This window comes from Galeopterus variegatus, unplaced genomic scaffold (genome assembly GCF_000696425.1).
Source record: "Galeopterus variegatus unplaced genomic scaffold, G_variegatus-3.0.2 Scaffold3027, whole genome shotgun sequence".
Classification (NCBI taxonomy): domain Eukaryota; kingdom Metazoa; phylum Chordata; class Mammalia; order Dermoptera; family Cynocephalidae; genus Galeopterus; species Galeopterus variegatus.
Genome location: NW_007729138.1, coordinates 366,111 through 379,430, shown reverse-complemented (window position 1 = coordinate 379,430; position 13,320 = coordinate 366,111). Strand labels below are relative to the sequence as shown.

Sequence of the window (13,320 nt, the reverse complement as noted above, 5' to 3'; positions counted from 1 at the left end):
ACAAGTAGTCTCTGTTTAAAAGATGAGTAAATGATTTTAATTTGAAATTCCATACATTGGCTTAATGTTTCCCCTAAAAAAGCAGCACTTTCTCACATACCTAAAATCCTGTATTTTTATATTTATCATCTTTTCATCATGGTTGGGTCACCTTTAGTAAGCAGATTAAATCAATTCTCAGGACCACCATCCTTCTAGATATAATTTTAAAGCATTAAAAAAATAATGTTTATGTAAGTAACATATGTTTGTTTTATAAAAATTTTTATAAAGCAATAAAAAGAAGAAAAGTTGTCCAGAATTGTGCAACCCACAGAAAACATTTGTAACTTTGTGAGTCAGTTCTTTCAGATTTTTCTTTATACCTATACATCCAAATATATGCCTAAATGTTATTAAAATAAGAATATTCATAATACCATTGTATAGCAGTTTTCTCCTTAGCAATATGCATCTTGAATATATTTCACTGTCAACAAATAATCTTTAAGTTTTCATTTTTAGCAGCTTGATATATTCTATTTTCTGGTTGTATCTTTTTTTAAAGCAAACCTTAATTAGTGAGCATATTGTTGTTATTTCTAGTTTTTTAATATTTTATACAAATACATAAATTATCTGCTTTCATAATTATATGAGTCTGATGATTTCCTTATGATGTATCCCTAAAAGTGGACCTTGTGTGTCAAAAACTGTGTGCCTATTTTAAAAGCACACTTCACTACACTTCTGATAAAAGTAGGTATTATCATTATATTAAATATTTAATTATTGGTTAGAAGAAATTATATCTAATTATGTTAATTTGTATCCACTTGATTCAAATTCATTTCAGCGTCTCTTCATATATTTATTTCTAGATTTCTTTGAAATACATTTCTTGACAGAAAATTTTTTTCATAACAGAAAGTTCAGAAAATAGAGATAAGCTAAAAGTAAAGATATTATAATCTTTACTGATACTGCCCAAAGATAACCAGCATTTACATTTTAATTTTATTCTCTCAAAATGTTTTTCTTTGCTTTTACATATATAACTAACTCCTACTTTTACATATAGCTACAAAACTTGGATCATAGTTTATATACTGATATGTAAAATGATTTCAACTTATCAGTAAGTTCAGTACCTTATATATAAATTCAATATTGTTTTGTAATCTTTTTTCTTAAAAATACAAAATGAAGAATTTTCCAGATGATTAAATATTATTTTACAGTATCATTTATAAATGTATATTACTCCATTTTATTCATGTATATAATTTATTTAAATAATGCATTATTAATTGGGCAGAATTCACATTATTAATGATAACTTGATATACATCCTGATATATATAGTTCATGTCTTTCCGTGATTACCTCTTTTTAATAAATTTCTACAATTAAAATTGCTGGAACAAAATGTGTGCAAATATCTGAGGTTTTTTGACATTTGAATTGCCCGATTGCTTCAATATAGTTTATCAATTTGCACTCCCAGTGGCAGTATATAAAAGAGAGCCTCTTCCTCCATTCTCTCACCAGCCAACACAATGTGCAGTTTTTGNTGTGTGTGTGTGTGTGTGTGTGTCCAATTCTAAAAGTTGATTCCTGACATAAAAAACAAAAACAAAATACCCTCATTTTTTCTGGAAATCACCAGTTTTGAAAACTCCATTAACAACTACCAAAATTGTCACATTGTATCTATATCACACTCTGAGAAAGTGCCTAAAATGCCATACTGAATTTCCTCTCAAGTAAAGCCACAGTGATAGAACCACAGAAATGCAAGAGCACAATGCCCCTGAGATATTCCTAGATGCATTGATTTTCATTATACTTTTTTTGCTTTTCTTATTTTTAGNCATCATTTTTTATAGCTGAACTATCATCCCAAGAGACAACATATGCAACAAATGATAATATGTTTATTGTCCTGAGGACTTTATTTTATTCCACTCAATGTTACTTTGCTTTTGAAAGATAACCTTCATAACCTGCTTCTACTATTTGAGCTTCTAGCTTAGTCCATGAAAAGTGTCATGCTTGCTGGCACTGTCCTGGTTGTTACAACAATCACATCAACCTAGGAATATTTTCAGATTTAGAAGAAAGGATTTGAAAACAGGATTTCATTTGAAATGTTAAATTTCTGGTTATTCAGAAAGTTTCTAAGCTTTATGTCATATCCAATTGTTAAATAAGAGCTTCCTTGTCTCCAATACTAGTCTTGATTTCTAGGATACACAAAGGAACAATTTATCTGGTAACAACTTGAAAGATTCATCTAAATCTAGATTCTCTGTTCTCTGGAGAATGTACTAGGTTACCTCTCAGAGGTTTTTTTTTACACAGGTGGTTACGTTGTCAGTACTGAAGGGTCCTGACAACCACTTCTTTGACCTTAGCAGAAGAAAAGTGTTGTTGTATCAAAATTCCTCTATAGCATTTCTGAAATAAAAGTGCAATAGTCTCTTTGCATTTACATTTCAGTCTCAGAAGATTTCTGAAAACCACACTGACCAAATGGGTTCATTCACTATCAATGACAAGCTGTTTAGAGTTCCTCAGTGTTCATCCTTGTATTTTCTTGGAACTCCCTCAAAATATCCATGGGTGTCCTAGCTTTCTTCTGAGATGCTAGAATCTGCATCTACATTTCTAGAGTGATTTATAAATTGTCAATTTAATCTCCCATAATAAGACTTGTTTAGTACAATAATTTTATAATTTACTTTAAAAATTGAGGTATGGTTATACAGTAATAATTGCTCTTTTGTTTTTAAGCAAACATGCCAAAACAGCTAAATGAGTTGCCATTCTAAGTTGTCTTTTGGGGAATGTGTACTTACCGCAGGAACACTGTTACTGCACAAAATGGTTTTGGAATTCCTCTTTTGGAATTATCTTTAAATCTAGATTGTGACAGATATCATTAATCAAAATTGTTTAAGCATGTAGTATTTTGGGAAATAAACTTGACTGAGATAAAATCTCTGGTCTTAACAAGCTTATAGTAATCAATAAGAAAACAAGTATGTTATTGAGTATGTAGTAAAGTCTATTTGTTTGATTTTCTAACCAAAAGCAGTACTCATACAATCCAATTTAGACATACACCTTATTTGGTTTAGCATGCTATGATTATGGTTATGTCAGAAAAACAAATTCACCATTTAAAACAGTGCTCCAAGACATTCTCTTTGGAGAAGTAAATTCTGGTTAATTTGCTTTAAAAAGTCAGTCTTGTTACCTTAATAACATTTAACACTTAGTGTCTGGGGTTCTACATTTTGGAAATTAGCAACCAATGCTTCAATGTATTAAACTTTCCAGTTTCTTCTCTGAAAGTTATTGCCTTTAGGTAGAGCATAATTTCAGTAAAGAGACATGAGAGGAATTTGATTCAATGTCATTGTCATAGAGTGTCTGCTGTTTTCATCTTTAAAACATCTCTGTGAATGACAGGCAGGATGAAAGTGTATATAGAAATTAAATCAACTAATTCTGTATTGAAAACTTCTTAAAGTATTTGAGGAGTTGAGAAAATGCTTAACCTCAAAACTTAAAATGACTTAGACATTTCCCCATACCACTTTCTATGCTATCACACTTGCTATCAAAAGTTTTCCTTCCTTTTGTCTTTAACAGTATACCTGATAGGAAAGGGTCAGCTAAGATAGTAATATGCATTTTTGTGTGTATGTTTTCTCTTTTCTATACAGATATTATATAAGAAATCAGATTTTTTCCCCTGAATTCAGTTCTAGTTGTATCTGCTCATTTCTAAACACTGAGTTAAGCAGAAATTCCAAATGTTGACACTTTCCATTATACAATATTATTATGTATATTGTAACCTCTGTAAAATTCCACTGTACACTCATGGGATTCTGAGAGTAGAACAGGCTGTAAAGTTTTACTATTATTATAAACATCATTTCAATCTCATGAACCCCCTGAAATGCTCTTGGGGACCCCCATAGATGCTTAAATGACAGTTTGAGAACCACCGTTACAGATGTTTTATTAAGAAAAAGCACCGTCAAAACTAAAAAATATTTCAGTAGTTATTCAATAATATAAATCTAAATTATGATAGGATCTGTGAAATAATAAGTTTTAAAGAAGTAACCTTGAAAGCATAACTGCAGCTGCATGCCAAAGACTGCAGATCATCTTAAAGGTTCCTGAATTTAATTTGAAGTGGATATGATTGGAGTATTTAGCTCCATAAATTTAAATCATTGAAGAATTTTGATGTTGAAAAACAAGTAAACAAAAAAAATGAATTCCTTCTCTTTGGTTTCCCATTATGTGAATTTCAAAGTATAATTATGACATGTTTCCTGTATACTAATTTATTTTACTTCAATCTAACAAAACCATGGTGCTACTGGTACTGAGTTTGCCACTGAGTAATTTTTTAATCTTCCCCATTATGAAATTTTATTGTAAGCAGGTTAGCATTCTGTATACATGCATGCACACATCTGTTCATATGAACATTCTTATATTCAAATGTTGAAATAGATGGAATAAAATATTTCAACATGAAACTGCTTAATTTGCTGCTTATGCAGGGTTGAGTTAGAGAAAGTGTAGACTTTTATTTAATTTCTATGCTGTGTAGTCAGTCAATCCAATTTTTCTCAGGCCTCCAAGTTCACTTTAGGAGCATAATTACCACCTAAACTGACTTGGAGAATTTGGGAAAATCAATTGATATGTTCTTGGTTATAATGTCCATTATTAGGTTTTTAAAAACTTTTCTGTTCTGGTATTTCATACTGATTACCAACTAGATTTTCATATTGGTGAGAGTGTTTTCTCTTTTGTCAGAGGGAAAATCTTATTTTACATGATAATTTATTTTTTAAAAATTTTTTAGATCTGTGACTCTGTCAAGTTGATGGCAGAAATATTCTAGAACAACTTTGTCTTATCTAACTTCATGTTCAGGATAATATAAAAAAAAAGTGGTGAGAGCAAATGGTTAAAAGCTAAGTGGTTAAATACTGCTGTTTAGGGTAACTCCATTCTAAGAACATAAATAATAGAAAACTCAGCTTTTATTCTAAAGAATTCTCAAGGACTAAAAACCATGCATTTCTAAAACTGGTATGACACAAAAAGACAATTATATTATTTTGATAAGTAATACACGTTATTTACATGTGAATGAAAAAATTAATAAGAAAACATATAATCAGTGGCCTTCATATATAACAGTATTTTAGACTTTGAACCAAAACAAAAAATATTAACCACAAATTAATTCCTTACTCTCTTATGGTCAGTATGAATATGACTTTTCCACACTTCCTATTCTCTCTATATCTTATTGCAATATGACTTCAGCTCTTACTGCTCTAATGAAACTGTTTTTGCTAAGATCACCAGCAGCGTCTAGTGGACATTTAGAGTCCTTATTCCACTTGATAGCTCTGTGGCATTTAACACAGTTGCCTGTATGTAGATTCCTAAAAAGATGTCTATATGTAGCTTCACAAAGTAAAGCCACTTATTTGAAATTTGAAAACCCTAGGAGATTTAGTGATTTCAGCTATCAATGTGGCATCACCTAATGAGAAGTCTAATACTTTCTACCCACCCATTTCAGAGAGAAGGGTAGCATGAGCATTTCGACATGTGAAAATAATCTATTGAGATTTATGTGGTAAAAAGTCAAAACTATCATTTTGAAGTAGAACACAGAAGTAAGGAGGTCGTGTGTTAGTATATTACCCACAGTGTCTGGCAGGAACTATTTTCTGTAAAATGCATGATTCACTTACTCAACAAATATATCAGTATCTACAATATACCAGGCACTGTTCTAGGACCTGGGGATCTAGCAGTGAATAGAACAAAGCCCTGACCTCATGCACTTACATTTGACTGTAATTCAGATAATAAACAAACAAGTAAAGGTGAAGTGAGGCAGAGAAATAAGATAAGGAATGTGGGCAGTTTGTGTGGGGTTCTGGTCAGAGAGAGTTTCTTTGATAAAATGACATTAGAGCAGAGAATTGGTGAGAGTGAAGAAGCAAATAATGCAAATATTGAGACTAAAAAAATTAATTTTGCTCTAATTAATTTTCAATTGAATAGAATAATTTTAATTGTTTCTCTGAATCCAAGAGGCCCACTTTGTAGAAAGACAATGTAAGTGTCAGATTAATGATTTAACTAAACATAAAGCTACTCATGACTAACCTTCTTTGCTGTTGCATTGGTTCAGTCTGTAGTGTTGAGGACCCCTGAAGTTTAATAAATATTACTTTTTTGATATTATTTCCGGTTACTGGTGAATATCTCACATTTTCAAATGCATGATGACAATGCTTTTGAAGCTTTCCCTCTGTACCCTGAAGCCAATGACCAGCCCCAAACTCCTCTGGCTTCTGGGAATGCACAGGTCATAATGTCTAAAGCCAATCTTGCAACTTCGTGTGTGAAATGGCTAATACTTTAATTCATTTCTTTCCTATCACACTTTTCCAAACATAATTCAATACTATGATTCAAACCCATTCCCGTGATTCTTTTTCCTTTCATTTTCCAACCTTAGTTCTGAAATTGCCNAAAAAAATTAATTTTGCTCTAATTAATTTTCAATTGAATAGAATAATTTTAATTGTTTCTCCGAATCCAAGAGGCCCACTTTGTAGAAAGACAATGTAAGGGTCAGATTAATGATTTAACTAAACATAAAGCTACTCATGACTAACCTTCTTTGCTGTTGCATTGGTTCAGTCTGTAGTGTTGAGGACCCCTGAAGTTTAATAAATATTACTTTTTTGATATTATTTCTGGTTACTGGTGAATATCTCACATTTTCAAATGCATGATGACAATGCTTTTGAAGCTTTCCCTCTGTACCCTGAAGCCACTGACCAGCCCCAAACTCCTCTGGCTTCTGGGAATGCAAAGGTCATAATGTCTAAAGCCAATCTTGCCACTTCGTGTGTGAAATGGCTAATACTTTAATTCATTTCTTTCCTATCACACTTTTCCAAACATAATTCAATACTATGGTTCAAACCCATTCCCGTGATTCTTTTTCCTTTCATTTTCCAACCTTAGTTCTGAAATTGCCACATATTTTGAGCAGTGATTTAATAAACATAGATGTAGAAGGGAACCATTTCCATGATTTCTGATGGTTCCAAAATCATCAGAAGTGTCTCACTGGATATTTATGAGAATCCCAACCTACCACTCATCTTTTCTTATTTCTTAATTGCCAATGTTAAACAAATCAATCTTACTCAAGTTTTGTCCTTTTTAAAATTATTACAATGAATCTAATATTATTTTTATTGCAAATATCCAGTATTCGTGCTACGTTGAATAGGCCTTTCTGTTTTATTACATATAACACATATAACACAAAATTTGGCATTTAAAACCTCATTGAACTTTGAAAAGAGCTTGGCCCCTATTAGGACATATATTTATCTTTGACCCCCAATTTTTGCATCATTTTTGTTGAAGGTAGACATTACACATCAGATTACCTAGATTTTATAATGTATTATGAGAGACTGAAAGTAACAAACATTATTTGTATTTCATTTCATGGATAGCCATAGAATAACTTAAAATGTGAAGATTTTCCGGTTCTTAGTCATTTTACATAATGTTGAAAAATTGCAAAAGTTCACGGGATAGGCTTTTGCTGCCTGAAGGATCATCTGCCTCTGAACTCTTATGGCAGTCAACATCTGCTGAAACTATTCTCTCAGTGGCTTTTCTATTTGATCTACTGGGGATTAGAGTAGATAGTAGATGCTTCCCTTGGGATTCCTCTTGGATTGTGCTTCACCTTTTTCTCTACTGTTGTCTACACTTGAGTGAAGTTTAGTCCCTGACAATGGATAGGTCCTTTAGCCAAATGATTTATCTCTACATTTCCTCTTCTCACTTGAGAAACCAATATTTGCCTCCACACTAAATACTCAATTACTTAGGGTTTACTCAGATAAACTCTCCAAAGTCCTTCGTCATTCAGGTGTGGCTTGAGAGAGCTCATAGGCAGGCAGTGTGAACAGTGGATAAGCAAAGCATTTTGTAAGTCAGCAGGGAGATATGTATACACACACACACACACACACACGTGTGTGTGTGTATATATATGTATTTATAATTAGAGAAAAATTGGGGCAGATATGAGATATTTGTTATTCAGGTATGGCTTGAGAGAGCTCATAGGCAGGCAGTGTGAACAGTGGATAAGCAAAGCATTTCGTAAGTCAGCAGGGAGATATGTATACACACACACACACACACACACACACGTGTGTGTGTGTGTATATATATGTATTTATAATTAGAGAAAAATTGGGGCAGATATGAGATATTTGCTTTAATGTTCAGAGATTTCAGCAATTACAGTCCTTCTCTCTAGAAATCAAGACTTGAAGCCCCCTAACACATAATGAATGAGCTGACATCAGCTAAACTCCTGAGAAATTCAGGCTTTTAGCCAAATTTCTCATTTGAACTGTCTAAATTCATTAAGCTCAGAGAACTGAATTGCAGGATCTTTCGAGAACAGGCTTACTGTGTGATTCCTACTCTAACTGCTGATTCTGAACAAAGTGAATAACGTTTGGGACACCTTCAATTAATCCTGGATTGGAGTTGAGCAATTACGTAATGCCTGTCCACAGAATCCCTAGCTCCTCTGCTCGCACTGGTTTATCCATCTCCTTTAACTTGTCTGTAAAAAGTCTATAAATGTAAATCCAGATATGACACCCATGTAGACGTGCAGTTTAGTCCAAAGTTGTCCATCTTTAAGAGTCTGAAATAATTAACCTTAATAAAATCAGCATCCTTGATATTCATGCAGGTTTAAGGTAGAAATTTGAAAGTTGAAAGAGCCAAGGTTCATAAGTCAGCAAAGCTGATAAGCTGTAAGAAATAGGTAATACTTAGCATAAAATCAAGTTTTATATTCCCCATGAAACTCAGTTTATGAATGACAAGAAAGCTGCACAGAGAGGTTTAAAAAACTTGGCTAAAATTAAATAGGAGGATCAAAGCTGAGCACAGAAACCAAGAATCCTGATTCCTGCTAAACTCAAGAATCCCAATGAAACAAGCTACTACATCTCCCCCTGCACCCCCAATTACTGAGCAATACGTAGATGAGACTTCAGTGCTGGGAGAAATCAGATCTAGGCTTGGCATTGCAAATATATGGAACAAACTTCTGATTCTGTTAAATTTGAATTGGAGGTCCCTCTGCAATTGAGGTTTTAGATACACTCCATATGCTGTGATTCTGGGCTTGCTCCAAGCAAGTGGAAATGTTTTTCAAATACATAAATATCTGGGGAGCTTACATGTGAATATAGAGATGACCTCAAGTAAATACTTCATTTTAAAAACTGTTTAAATATGGTAAAACATGCATCTTCATAAATTATTTTATAGTAACTGGTTGTGCTTTTCAGTAGTCTAAACATCTAGTAGCATTTTACCAACCAAAATGTTTAATTACCAACTGATTTCAAAGTTTTATCTCATCAATAAGGTTACATTCGAATGGTTTTACTGTGTCAGGAAAGACATGCCAAATGATGACAGTATTTTGTCTCATCAAATCCAAATTTTTGCATACACCATTAAAGAATATGTTTGGCAGTTATTCTAAAAGCATCTAAATTTAAAAAATGCTCCCCACATATATATACTGGAAAAGCCATTTCGGAACCTGAAAAAAAGAAAAAACTTAAGCAATATAAACTTGAATGTGTTGAGATGGAAGGCGGGGGAGGAAGAGGAATTTTTGTGGTCACAATAAGGAGCAGAAGTATGCACACATTCTGCAAAGAATTACTTGTAGGAAATTTAGTGAGTCAGACTCCTGTATATTCGAATATTCAATTTTTTAAAATTTTTTGTTTGTTTGTTTTAGTTTGCTAGCCACAGACCTACAGAGGCCCAGCTTAAATGCAAAGAGGCTTTTATAATGTGTGACTCAATTAAAACTTATGGGCTCTGCTTCTTTTTCACCCATATTTCAGAACCAAATTGGATCCTCAAGGACTCTTATCTAATGTCTCTCCATGCCAATGACATTGATGTTTTTGTAGCTGTAGTTTTCTCTTGGAGTAACCACTCACATCTTACTGAAATATTTGGTCACTGATACCTCCATCTGATAAAGAAATTGCTTCTTAATCTATAACGTTAATTTAAGTTTCACTAGTAATAGGAAGTTAACGCATTTCTTAAAAGAATTTTAGAAATAAAGAAAGGTGGGGAGGAAAAGAAAACGAAAGGAGAAAATAAAATATTAAAAAAACAGAAAAATCTAGAAGAGATATTGTTACATTATCAAAACCCAGGTTTTAGAAGATTAGTTCTGGTGAACTTGGCCCTCGCTTTTCTCTTATTAAAGTTACAGCTTAGAACAGGGATACAAATATTGCTAGAAAGTGTGAGAATGTTTAAAGTAGTTGATTCCACTTAGTCTGTATAAAATCCCAGATAAATCCTAGGCCTTATTTAGGCTATCTTTCCTTGTCGATCAAGGCTTGTCACACACCATCTAAAGCAGTAGTATTCAAATGGGAAGGATTTTGTTCCCAGGGGGATATTTGGTATTGTTTGGAAGGATTTTTGGCTGTCACAATTAGTGGGATGCTAATGTCATGTAGATGACAGAGGTCAGGAGTGCTGTTAAACATCTTACAACACAGGAAGCCCTACAGCAAAGAATGATCTGGTATGAAATGTCAACTGTGTTCCTCTGGAGAAACCTTGCTCCAAACCTACCCAATCTGTGTGAAGACTGAGACTGGGGACCAAATGTCCTTCTCAGGTACTTCTAACTTCCCCTACCCATATTGGATGCAAGTTGCATGGGGCAATGTAGAATACATTGCCATTTGTGAAAAAATGTGCCACAGCTTAGCCATCTGCCATCAGCCTTTCTAGAATGTTGAAATTAGGGTATCACAAACATATGCAACAAATCATAAGCTTTTGGTTCCTGTTAAAATTTTATTTTCATTTGGTTTTAATCTAACGCTTAAAATTGCTAATGCCCCCCACCCCATGTTGTAAATATCAAACGTGGCCACTTTACCTTTGACGTTTTATGTTTATTTTATTGAGACACCATGTAGTGAAATCATCCATAGACATATACACTTAGTAGGTAAATATTTAAGATATTTTCAGTCAGCTTATGAATTTTACCCATGCATTGTTTCTTTTTTATGTTTTAAAATTTTAGCCTCATTCTACAAATGAATGGAGTAATATCCACGTGTGTAGACTAAAATTATCTTTTAAATTATTCATGGCATTTCGGGGTTGGTAAAATACCTACAACATTAACATTGAAGCAGTTGATACAGGATGTTTATTGTTTATAGAGTCAAATGAAAATCTTCATAGCATTCTGCAAACTCTGAAATACTTAACTCACACAACATCCTGTGACATTTTCATAATTTTATATATATCGTAAACATTGATCCTCATTGAATCTTATATTCACTATCATTATGGAGCCAGTAAATTTTTTTTAACATAAGAGTATTATTAAAAAGTAGCATGAGGGGAAAGAGAAGAACATCAGAAAATAGTATGATTAAAAAAAACCATTATGCTATATATTGGTTCACTAAAAAAAATAGATTCAACTAATTATCTGAAAATGAAGTGCACATTTTAGAATGTTCAAAATTGTGAAAGATCTTTAGTAAAATCTTCTACTATAAGTCCATAAAATAATAAATTGTATTCTCACTTGACAAAACAACATGCACCTTTACAACAAAAAGGTTTTGTAAATAGGAGAGGTAGAAAGTGAGACTCTTGTTTAAACTGGGGGTATGCAATCAAGGAGGAAAGGTGATTACTCCTCTGGACCTCCCAGTATAGTCAGGATAATTAAGCAATAGAAATATCACAGATGATGGAGAGACCATCTCTGCCTGAAAGATTCTCAAATGGTTCACCAATAAGTTTGCATCTGACCAAGATGTTCAAGTAAGAAGTTTATCAGTTGCAAAAAAGGCAGGCAGGGAATAAACCTACGAAGAAAAAGTAAATGTCTTTAAGAAGACAGCATGTACTCAGGAGAAAGGGAATTCAATTAAGATCAATGAGCATTTGTTGAATGCCTGCTCTATACATTTGCTAAGATAATATCTATACAAGACAATTACTCTCTGCAGTGAACACAGGCGTATGTGAATTATGCTTTTTACCTTCAGTTTTATAATCTAAGGCTTATGACTTCAAATTATGATTGGTGCACTATTATTATTTATGCAATGGATATGACGAGATCTATTGTTTAAATTATTTTTACTAGTGTCGTACATAAAGAGTTTGAAATTACAGTGCTGAATAGAAAGTTTTGGTGATAATGTACACCTTCAACCTTCCTTAAATTCCACAATGATTTTGCTAGTTTGGAATCTCACCCGTTCTTTGATTTTTTAATTTCAAGTTAAGTGCATACAATGTCGGTTTATTTATTTTTTTCATTTAAAGCCAGAGTGACTAAATGTTTGCCCATTATGGAATAAGAGGACATTGTTAAACATTCTTTTTAGTCTGATTTATTTTTAGCAATGGTTGCTAAATTTGAATAGTACTTTGTAGTTAACAATGAGAGTTTTCTTATATCCTCAGTTAATAAATTCGTTACACCAATAGTAAAGATGTTTTAACCGATTGAAGGGAATTGAAAAGGAGGAAAGGGCAGAACATTCATTAATCATTCTATTAAGGCTCAGACAATTTATTAGTTGCTTTACCTATATCATAAATCCCATGCTAATGACAAAAACTTTCCCTGAAAAGTAATTAATGTTCTTTTATCATCTTTATGCTCTTCCTGATTCCCTCAGTGATGAACGGCATCATTTCCAAGGTGACTGGCTAGGGAACAGATGAGAGTCTGGGATCTATGATCATCGTTTTATTATTGGATCTAAACCAATCAGTCTAAAAAGCTAACTGGAAGCTAATGGAAGTTCTCTTAAGAAAAGTCTAAATTCATGAATATTAAATAAATTCTATTTCTATTAAATAAATTATTGTAAAAAGCTAGGGGCTTCAACAATAATACTGGGCAAAGGCCAATGACACTCATTCACACATTCTAAGTAAAGAAGTTAAATTAGCCTCAGCTTTTTTTTTTTTTTAAGGATGAGTTATATGGGTATTATATATGAAAATATGAATGCAGAGTTTTCCATTTACATATAATTAAAATAAATATGTTTACCTTTAAATATATGATCTTACTGAACTGTGACCTGGGATGGAATTTGGCAATAGGAAAAAGAACTA

At 32.7% G+C, this 13,320-nt stretch overlaps 1 protein-coding gene across 1 annotated transcript in view; it reads left to right on the top strand.

Annotated features, from left to right (window-relative positions):
• Positions 1-13,320, top strand: part of LOC103599602 (ephrin type-A receptor 3-like) — a 54,417-nt gene that overhangs the window by 12,189 nt on the left and 28,908 nt on the right. The window lies entirely within an intron of this gene.